Source organism: Molossus molossus, unplaced genomic scaffold (assembly GCF_014108415.1).
Source record: "Molossus molossus isolate mMolMol1 unplaced genomic scaffold, mMolMol1.p scaffold_m16_p_14, whole genome shotgun sequence".
Lineage (NCBI taxonomy): Eukaryota > Metazoa > Chordata > Mammalia > Chiroptera > Molossidae > Molossus > Molossus molossus.
Genome location: NW_023425349.1, coordinates 26,722,735 through 26,732,686, shown reverse-complemented (window position 1 = coordinate 26,732,686; position 9,952 = coordinate 26,722,735). Strand labels below are relative to the sequence as shown.

The window sequence follows — 9,952 nt, the reverse complement described above, 5'->3', positions numbered from 1 at the left end:
ATCTCACATTTTTCTGGCATCATCTATCCTCAAGGGCCTCTAGGCTTTTTGTGTTGAAAAGTTATTTCTCTTAGAGTTTTGCATTTACTTCTTTAAACTGAGCGCATCTGTCACCGGAGCTGATTCTGCTTGGCAGCTTCCAATCACTCAGTGGAGCCCTTAATGTCACTGCGAAACTCAGGAACCTGCTTTCCCTGGGATTCACTCTCCTCCAATGCTGGGTAGAAACTATGAGATACAAAGTGTCTGGAGGTGGACACTGTCCTTTGATTTAGTGTCATAGGCAGTCTTACGAGCAAGACGGTCATCCAGCTAGAACTGACACTTATGCTATATCTTGGATGATCACACAGACAAAATAACAGTTCATGCAATAGCCAATATCTGTCCCTGACATTAAGATTGTACCTGTTTCACCCTGACAAAATGAAATTCATCTACAGGCATACCTCAGAGACATCGAGGGTTGCCTTCCAGACCACCACAATAAGGCAAATACTGTAATAAAGCAAGCCACACATAAATTTTGGTTTCCCAGTGCACATAAAAGTTATGTTTATGCTCTACTATATTCTATTAAGTGTGCAACAGCATTATATCTGAAGAAGCAATGTATGTACGTGTTTTAATTAAAATACTTTTTTGCAAAAAAAAAAAAAAAAAAAAAAAAGCTAGCCATTATCTGAGCCTTCAGTGAGTCGATCATTTTGCTGGTGGGGAGCTTTGTCTTGATGCTGATGGCTGCTGACTGATCAGGGTGGTGGCAGCTGATGGTTGGGGTGGCCGTGGCTGTTTCATAAAATAAGACAACAGTCAAGTTTGCCACATTGACCGACTCCTCCTTTCACAAAAGTTGTCTCTGTGACATGCGATGCTGTTTGATAGCATTTTACCCACTGTAGAACTTCTTTTGAAATTGGAGTCAGCCCTCTCAAACTCTACCACTGCTTTATCAGAAAATCTATGTAATATTCCAAATACTTTGTTGTCATTTCAACAGTTTGACTGGTAGTAGATTCCATCTCAAGAACCCACTTTCTGTGCTCATCCGTAAGAAGCAGCTCGTCTGTTGAAGTTTTACCATGAAATTACAGCAATTCAGTCACATCCTCATGTTCCTCTTCAGTGTCTAGTTCTCTTGCTATTTCCACATCTGCAATTACTTTATCCACTAAAATCTTGAAGCTCTCAAAGTCATCCATGAGGGTTTGAATATTTCAAACTCCTGTTAGTGTCGATATTGTAACATTTCATTCTCCCATGAATCATGAATATTCTTAATAGCATCTAGAATGGTGAATCCTTTCCAGAAGTTTTTAAATTTATTTTGCCCAAGTCCATCAGAGGCATGACCATCTATGGTCACCTTGAGTGACCAGGTGCATCGTCAATGAACGGTAATATGTTGAAAGGAGTCTTTTGTGCTTCAAAAGCAGGTTTCAACAACGAGCTTAAAATATTCAGTAAGCCATGTCGTAAACAGATGTGTTGTCTTTCCGGCTTCGTTGCTCCATTTATAAAGCAAAATAGAATTACCATAATTCTCAAGGGCCCTAGGATTTTCAGAATGATAAATGAGTATTGGCTTCAGCTAAGTCACCACCTGCATTATTAGCTCCTGAAGTGAGTGCAGCCCGTCCTTTGAAGCTTTGTAGCCAGGCATGGACTTCTCTCGCTATGACAATCCTAGATGGTGTCTTCTTCCAAGATAAGGCTGTTTCATCTACACTGAAAATGTCAATATGCCCGTTGTTTAGTGTAACCACCTTCATTAATTGTCTGAGCTAGATCTCCTGGATAGCCTGCTGAAGCTTCTACATCAGCTCTTGCTGCTTCACCTAGTACTTTAATGTTTTGGAGATGGGTTCTTCCCTTAACCGCATGAACCAACCTCTGCTAGCTTCAGACTTTTCTTCTGCACTTTCCTCATCTCTCTTGGCCTTCATAGAATTGAAGAAAGTTAGGGCCTTGCTCTGGATTAAACCTTGGCTAAAAGTGACGTTGAGGGTGGTATGATCTTCCATCCAGACTACTAAAACTTTCTCCATATGATCAATAAGGATGTTTCACTTTCTTATCATTCATGTATTCACTGGAGAACACTTTTGATTTCCTCCAAGGACTTTTTTGCATTCACAGCTTGGGTAACTCTGGTCCAAGAGGACTAGCTTTCAACCTATCTCAGCCTTTGGCATGCCTTGCTCACTAAGCTCAATCATTTCTTGTTTTTTATTTAAAGTGAAATGTGTGTGACTCTTCCTTTTACTTGAACACTGAGAGGCCTAATTTCAACACTGTTTTGTCTCTGGGAATAGGGAAGCCCGAGGAGCCAGAGAGAGAAGGGGACTGCCCAACAGGGTGCGGTCAGAACACACACAGCATTTATCAGTTATTTGCCATCTTACATGGGTTTGTCACACTGCAAAACAATTATAATAGTAACATCAAAGGTCAATAATCACAGGTCACCACAATAAATAAAATAATTATAAAATAGTTTGAAATATTGCAAGAATTGCCCTGGCCAGTTTGGCTCAGCGGTTAGAGAGTCCCGGGTTTGGTTCCCACTAAGGCACGTACCTCGGTTGCAGTTTGTCTCCAGTCTAGTTGAGTCGTGTGGGTCGTGTGGGTGTCTCTCTCACATCAATGTTTCTCTCTCTTCCTTCCTCTCTCTCTCTTGCTCTATCTGAAGATAAATGCAAAAATGTCCTCGGGTGAGGATAAAAAAAATAAAGGAATATTGCAAGAATTATTAAATGTGACTTGAGACTTGAAGTAAGCAAATGCTGTTGGAAGAATGATGCTGATAGACTTACTTGGCACTGAGTTGCCACAGACCTTCAATTTGTGAAAAAATTCAGTTTCTGGGAAGCAAAGAAAGTGAAGGGCAATAAAACAAGGTATGCCTGTATGTAGATTACCATATTTGAAAATTTTCTTGTGTTGAAGTTTACTTTTGTGTTAATGGGGAAGAAATGGTTTCTTAGGTAAATTAATAGAGGAAAACCTTTGTGAACAGAATGCTGAAAGTTTATAACTACTTCAAAAAAGAAATTACTTTCAAGCAAGCTCAAGTACTCTAGAAGTATCATTTACATATAAATACCTGGGATGATAGGCTAATTACGATGGTTTTTATTTATTCACTGAAACCATTTCTCTAAAACATTCTCTTAAACTATCATCTAGTTTCCTTGAAAGTAAAACAAGTGACTTTTTGGGATTCAGTAATTTAGATTTGCCACTAATTATGCTTCCACCCAATTAATGAGGTTTGCCAGCAGTATATTCACCAGCCATGAAACAACATTATCTGAATAAAGTGTCAAAAGCCCAATGGTAAGTCAAGAAATGCTAGGTTTTGTAGAGTTGTTTGAAAAGAAAGTATAAACACTGAGTGGATGTTATGTAAGCCAAGACTAGATCCCCTCGTGGACTATGACATAGCAAGGGAACCATAGTCATGTAAAGCAACCTTTTGAAGGAAACCTGTGCCTTTATTTTATTTTTATTTTTCGATTACAGTTGGCATTTAATATTATATTAGTTTCAGGTATACTGCATAGTGGTTAGACATTTATATATCTTATAAATTGATCCCTTTGATAAGTCTAGTAGCCACCTGGCACCATACATAGTCATTACACTATTATTGACTACATTCCCTATGCCGTACTTTACATCCCATGACTATTTTGTAACTGCCAATTTGCACTTCTTAATCCCTTCACCTTTTTCAACCAACCCCATAACAGTCCTACCATCTGTCAGCCATCAGTTTGTTCTCTGTATCTATGAGTCTGTCTCTGTTTGTTTGATTTTTAGATTCTACATTTAAGTGAAATCATATGGTATTTGTCTTTCTCTGACTTATTTCACTTTGTATAATCCCCTGTAGGTCCATCCATGTTGTTACAAATGGTAAGATTTTATTCTTTTTTTATGGCTGGATAATATTCCATTGTGTACATGTACCACATCTTCTCTATCCAATCATTGATGGGTACTTCATTTGCTTGCCTATCTTAGCTATTGTAAATAATGCTGCAATGAACATAGGGATACATATATCTTTTCAAATTAGTGTTGGATTTCTCTATATACGCAGAAGTGAAAATGCTGGGTCATAAGGTGGTTCTATTTATAATTTTTTTAGTAACCTCCATACTGTTTTCCACAGTAGCTGCATTAATTTGCAATCCCACCTACAGTGAAGGATTTTTCCACATTCTCGCCAGCATTTCTTGATGGTAGCCATTTTGACAGGTATGAAGTGATATCTCATTGTGGTTTTAATTTCCATTTCTTTGATGATTAGTGATGTTAAGCATGTTTTCATATGTCTATTGGCCACCTGGATGTCCTCTTTGGAGAAATGTCTGTTAAGGTCCACTGCCCATTTTAACTGGATTATTTGTTGTTGTTGTTTTGTTTTAAGTGTATGATTTCTTTATATATTTTGTATATTAATCCCTTATCAGATATATTATTGGCAAATATCTTCTCCTGTTCAGTAGGTTGTCTTTTTGTTTTGTTGATGGTTTTCTTCATTGTGCAAAAACTTTTTAGTTTGATATAGTCCCATTTGTTTATTTTTTCTTTGGTTACCATGTGTCTTTAGATGGTGGAGGAACAAACACATAAAAATTTGCCACCCCTTGATGACTTTCTTTAAGCATTTCATTGCCTGACCAGTAATGTTTCTATTGCTTGTTCCACACTGCAAATTCCAAAGTCTTTTTATCCTAATAATTACAAGGGCTAAAAGGCACCTCTTATGAATATTGTGTGGCTCTGTTCCTCTCTCTAATTATGATTCTGCCTCTACTTAGCCAGAAATCTTCCATATTTATCCACTTAACATGAGATTGTTTGAAGAAACTTGAAAAGCACATCTTTAGCGTTTCTCTTAGTAATCAGTATGGTGCTTTTAGTTTTTGCATTTAACACTGTGATATAACTGTATATAACACTACCCTTTGGTATATAGATTCAATGAATAAGTTTTTCTCTTTTTTTTAGATTTTTTTTTTTTAGTCCTCACCCGAGGACATTTTTTGATATTTTGTTCAGATAGAGTGGGAGGGAGAGAGACAGAGAGAGAAACATCGACGTGAAAGGGACACATCGAGTGGTTGCCACCCATACGACCCAACCAGGGCCGGGGACAAACTGCAACCGAGGTACATGCCCTTAGCGGGAACCGAACCCGGGTCTCTCTGGACCTCAGGCCGACGCTCTAACCGCTGAGCCAAACTGGCCAGGGCATGAATAAGTTTTTCTACTAAGCATAGTTATTTATACCACGTTTTATTTGCTAGTAATTTTTTTATTCTACAAAGATAATTGTTGCAAGCCGAAGACAGATGCGAAATACAAAGGCATGCTGAGAACAATTATTGACTGGGACACTGGGGTGAAATTAGAGGCGTGCAAATGGGTCAGGCTTACATAGGGCTCATCAGTTGTGTCTGTGCCCATATTAGCTCCAGCATCTGCCAGCCAGTGCACAGAACAGACATGGTAATCCCATGGCTCCATCATGGCTTCTCGCATCAGGTCCCCACAGGACACTTGTGAGTCAACGAAGAGCCACCTTGGCTTGTCTCTTTGATCAGGGAGCAGATGTCCTCACAGGAGCTCTACCCTTTAGCACCTTAGTGGCAGAACCAGGTGACATGCTCACTCATTCCACTAACATACGGGGATATTTAGCGTAGACTGCTCATGCATAATTTTATGAATTTCTCATGCTACCTACCAAATAAAATCAGGCTTCTTTAAATTACCATAGAACTAATAGCATGGTGTTTCATCTCTTTGAGCCTCAACTTAGTTATTTATAATATGTCAAAAATAAAAATAAACAACATGAGAAAAAGGAGAGTGGATAAGGACCATGGTTAGTAAAAAATCAGTACTAGCTGCATCCAGAAATCAAGAAACAGCAAAATGGTAGCTTTCCTCCAGATTAAAAGTAAATAAATAAAGAGAAATGAAACAAATGCTTAAATGCAATGGTTAAACAGTGACCTGCATCTCTTTATTTTTAGGAAGGCTCTTCAACACTCATTGTGAAAGAGGTTTTTATATTGCTAAAAACTGTGTTTTGAATGCCCAATAATTATATTTGCATAAAAATATAGAGGAATTGATCAAGATAGTAATATATCCTTTACATTTAAACATAGAAAGACATGCATATACATGGATCTAAGCTCACCTAAATAGACACCACAGTTTATCTCATGGCATACATCCAAAGGTCAAGCATAATGCATACATATCATTATTTGATTTTCAACTGAATAATTTGTAATTTTGTATTCATGTTAAGCATTACCCACCACATTCTGATTTGTGTTTGCATATACTGCTATCATCTGCCCATTTAATGGCAGCACAGCGGTTGTGAAACAATGGTCAGTGGTGTCCAGATAAAGGATAGATGGAGCCAAAGGAAAAGGGAAGAAAATATCACAGCCTTTTATAAATGCAGGTTTAAAAATGCATGATCTCTATGGCATGTTCTTAATGTTCACATTCCCTGTATTATAATTTCTTTACTTGGCCCTAAGATGGACCTCAATTTCTGTTCCTCAGCAATATGTTACCTTGTTAATTATTTTACTTCCATGTAAAACAATGAACATATTAGACATCCTTACACATAGATTGTAAATAATAATACACAACTATTACACCAAAAGGCTTAAATTTCTAATACCAAGTTAAGAGTACAATCCACAAAAATGTCCATTGTCCCCAATCATTTTTCTTCATGCACATTCCTCTTAAGTCTGTCTATTATAGAATTTATGCTGATAATGAGCTTTTGAATACTGATTTTTATTTGATACGGGGTCATATATGAAAGCTTTTTATCAAAATAACTGGAGATGTAATCTTAAAATACACCTCAGCTATACAGCTGTCTTTAATCTCTGGAGACAGATACTGACAAATGAGGCTTGGTTTTTGACTTGTTTAGCTGGTGCTGAAACAGAGTGGGCATTTTAGGGGAGCTTTTAAGTGGATAATAGGCATGCAGTGAGCATTCTGAGGTATGATAATGAGCTCTATGTATGGATGCAGGACTATATTTTTCACTCTGTTTCTGCACAAGAAAGAATTTGCAATTTATAAGAGAATCAGAGGTCTGTTTACATGGCCACTGGGATGTGTGCTAAATTTTCTTATGCATTTAAATATCCCTATTTTCACACCCACTACAACCATTATTTAGTTTGCAGATTCATTAAGCTATATAATGTGTTCTTATTAACTGCCAAAGGAATCATGTCAAATTAGGTGTGGATTTTTATTACTTAAAAAAGAAAAAGCATACAATAGTGCAACATGCTCAAAATGTTTGAATCACAAAATGGGTGTGAGAAGAAAAAACTTTGGATCAAAAGCTTTCATATAAGCTTTCAAATGAATGGATTTAATGTACTCCAATGACAAGAAAGCACCAGTAGTGATTTCAGTGCTGGTTTGGTGAAAGTGAATCTAGATTCTCTAATTGCTGAAATGTGACAGCCTACATAAATGACTACAACCAGAATACTGGAGCCATGGATTCCTGACAAAGAAACAGAAACTCTTGCTCTTGCAAATCTCAGTGTGGTTAGTGTAAAAGATAGAGTCAGCAGAGGTAAAAATAAAAGCTAGTATGGGGTGCTCTGACAATAAAATAGTCTGGTTTCCTAATAAAAACAACAATTAATTTCCTGCAAATAAGAGAATGTGAAAGCTTGTATACAAGAATAAGGAATTGTATAATGCTTTATGCTATATTCCACATTATATGTACCCTACAAAGTGTGGGAATATGATGTTATGGAAACAACATGGACTTTGGTACAAATAAGTCTGAATTCTTGTCACCTGTATGACACTTCCTAGTTGTACGATTGTATATAGACTACATATCATCTTTATTTTCAGTTTTCTTTTTATTAAAATGTTGCAGAGGTGTACTTCTGACTCAACTGATGAGCTGACTTCTATTTATAACTCTGTGAAGTCAAGATATTTTGAAGGGCCCAGCACTTCAGGGTGTGGCTCAGTGGTTGAGCATCAACCCATGCACCAAGAGGTCACCAGTTCAATTCCCAGTCAGGGCACATGCTCAGGTTGTGGGCCAAATCCCCAGTGTGGGACATGCAAGAGATGGCCATTCATTGTTCTCTCTCATCGATGTTTCTCTCTCTCTCTCCCTCTCGCTCTAAAATTAATAAAGAAAAAAAAAAGATATTCTGAAGGGCCCTTTAAATACAAAACAACTAGATATCATCTGTATGTATGCGCTTTTTAAAGTGGTACTGGACTCATAAGAAATAAAAACATTCACTAGCTACCCCTAAATTTTTTTTTAATTGGAACTAAAACCTAAAGATTTGATTGCCCCAAGTACAAATTTCAGTATCTGAGCTGTTCTCAGAAGACTATACATTAGACTAGCCACAAAATATTTGCAAATAAAATCTAACACTGTGTAAAATAATATATGTATGAGGGATAAGATATCATGTGCAATTAGATGACCATATTAACCATATAAGTAAGAAAATCTATATGATTGTCAATAGATGTAGAGAACGCATTTGAGAAATTTCCACATTCAAGAAAAAAGCTAGAAATGGAAAGGAATTTCCTTAACAGGGTAAAGAACATCAAAAAATAAAGCTACAGTCATCATCCTACTTAATGGTGAGAGAATGAATCCTTTTCCTCTAAGACTGGAAAGAAGGCAAGAATGTACTCTTTTATCTCCCCAATCAGCACGGAACTAGAAGTACTAACTTCTGCCAAAACGCAAGAAATGGAAATAAAAGGCTGATAGACTGGTTTGGAAAACGGTATTTACCAAAGATATGCTTGTCTCTTTAGAAAATAGAGTGGGTTTTTGACAAGGTCATAAGAAACAAGATCTACATATAGAAGTCAATCATACTTCAAAATACTTGCAATGATGGGAGAAAAGAGAAGCAAGAAAGGAGTGATAAATCCCAAAACCTACCAAGGCAAACTCCATAAGACCTTAAGGCTCGAGATAACTCTTAGTTTGAGGCTCTGCCCTCCAAGCCTACTGGGGTGGCACTGTCACCTCCACTACTTGGTTGGAAGCCATCTGGCCCGTTGAGGTCATCAGCTCTAATGTTCTCTGAATCTCCATTTGATACCTCATCAGAATGGCCTTTACCATTCATATTTCTACTAACATCTCAACATGATATTAATGTACTTTTTAAGAAAATGAAAGCTTTCTCTAAAGCTTGTCTCTTTCCATCCTGAGCCCTCACCAGAATTGCCCTTAATGAACAAAATAGACCCAGAGACATAGAAGTAGGGTTCAGACTGACAAACCTCAGAGGGAAGAGGGGTGGGGGGAGGGAAGAGATAAACCAAAGAACTTATATGCATATATGCATAACCAATAGGTATAAACAACAATGCTGGGGGTGGGGGATCAGGAGGAGGGTGTCAATGGGGGAAAAAGGAGAAACATCTGTAACAAAAGTAAATTAATTAATACAAAAAAATCCCTTTACAGCAATATTAGATTTTTCTAACATGCACCTCAAAACTCTTCCAGCTTCTACCCATTATCCAGTTCCAAAGCCACTTCCAAATCTTTAGGTATTTGTTACAGCAGAACCCCACTCTCAGTACCAGTTTCTGTCTTAGTTCTGGATCCCATTATGAGGGCTCTGATTCTATGACCTCATTCAAACCTAGTTACTGTCTAAGGGCCCCACCTCTCAATACCAGCATATTAGGGATTAGAAATTCAACATATGAATTTGGGGTGGATACAAACTTTCAATCCTTAGCTCTGCAATAGTACCCTACCATATAATTTATCAAACAGTACTGTTATTGCCTGTTAATTTTTCTGCCTTTTCTATTGGACTTTGGAACAAGATCTTTGCCAGTTTTATGGTTA

General features: G+C 37.4%; 1 pseudogene; it reads right to left on the bottom strand.

The window, feature by feature from the left end:
- Positions 1 to 671: 671 nt before the first annotated feature.
- Positions 672 to 9,215, bottom strand: LOC118630050 (annotated as a pseudogene).
- Between the last annotated feature and the right edge of the window lie 737 nt (positions 9,216 to 9,952).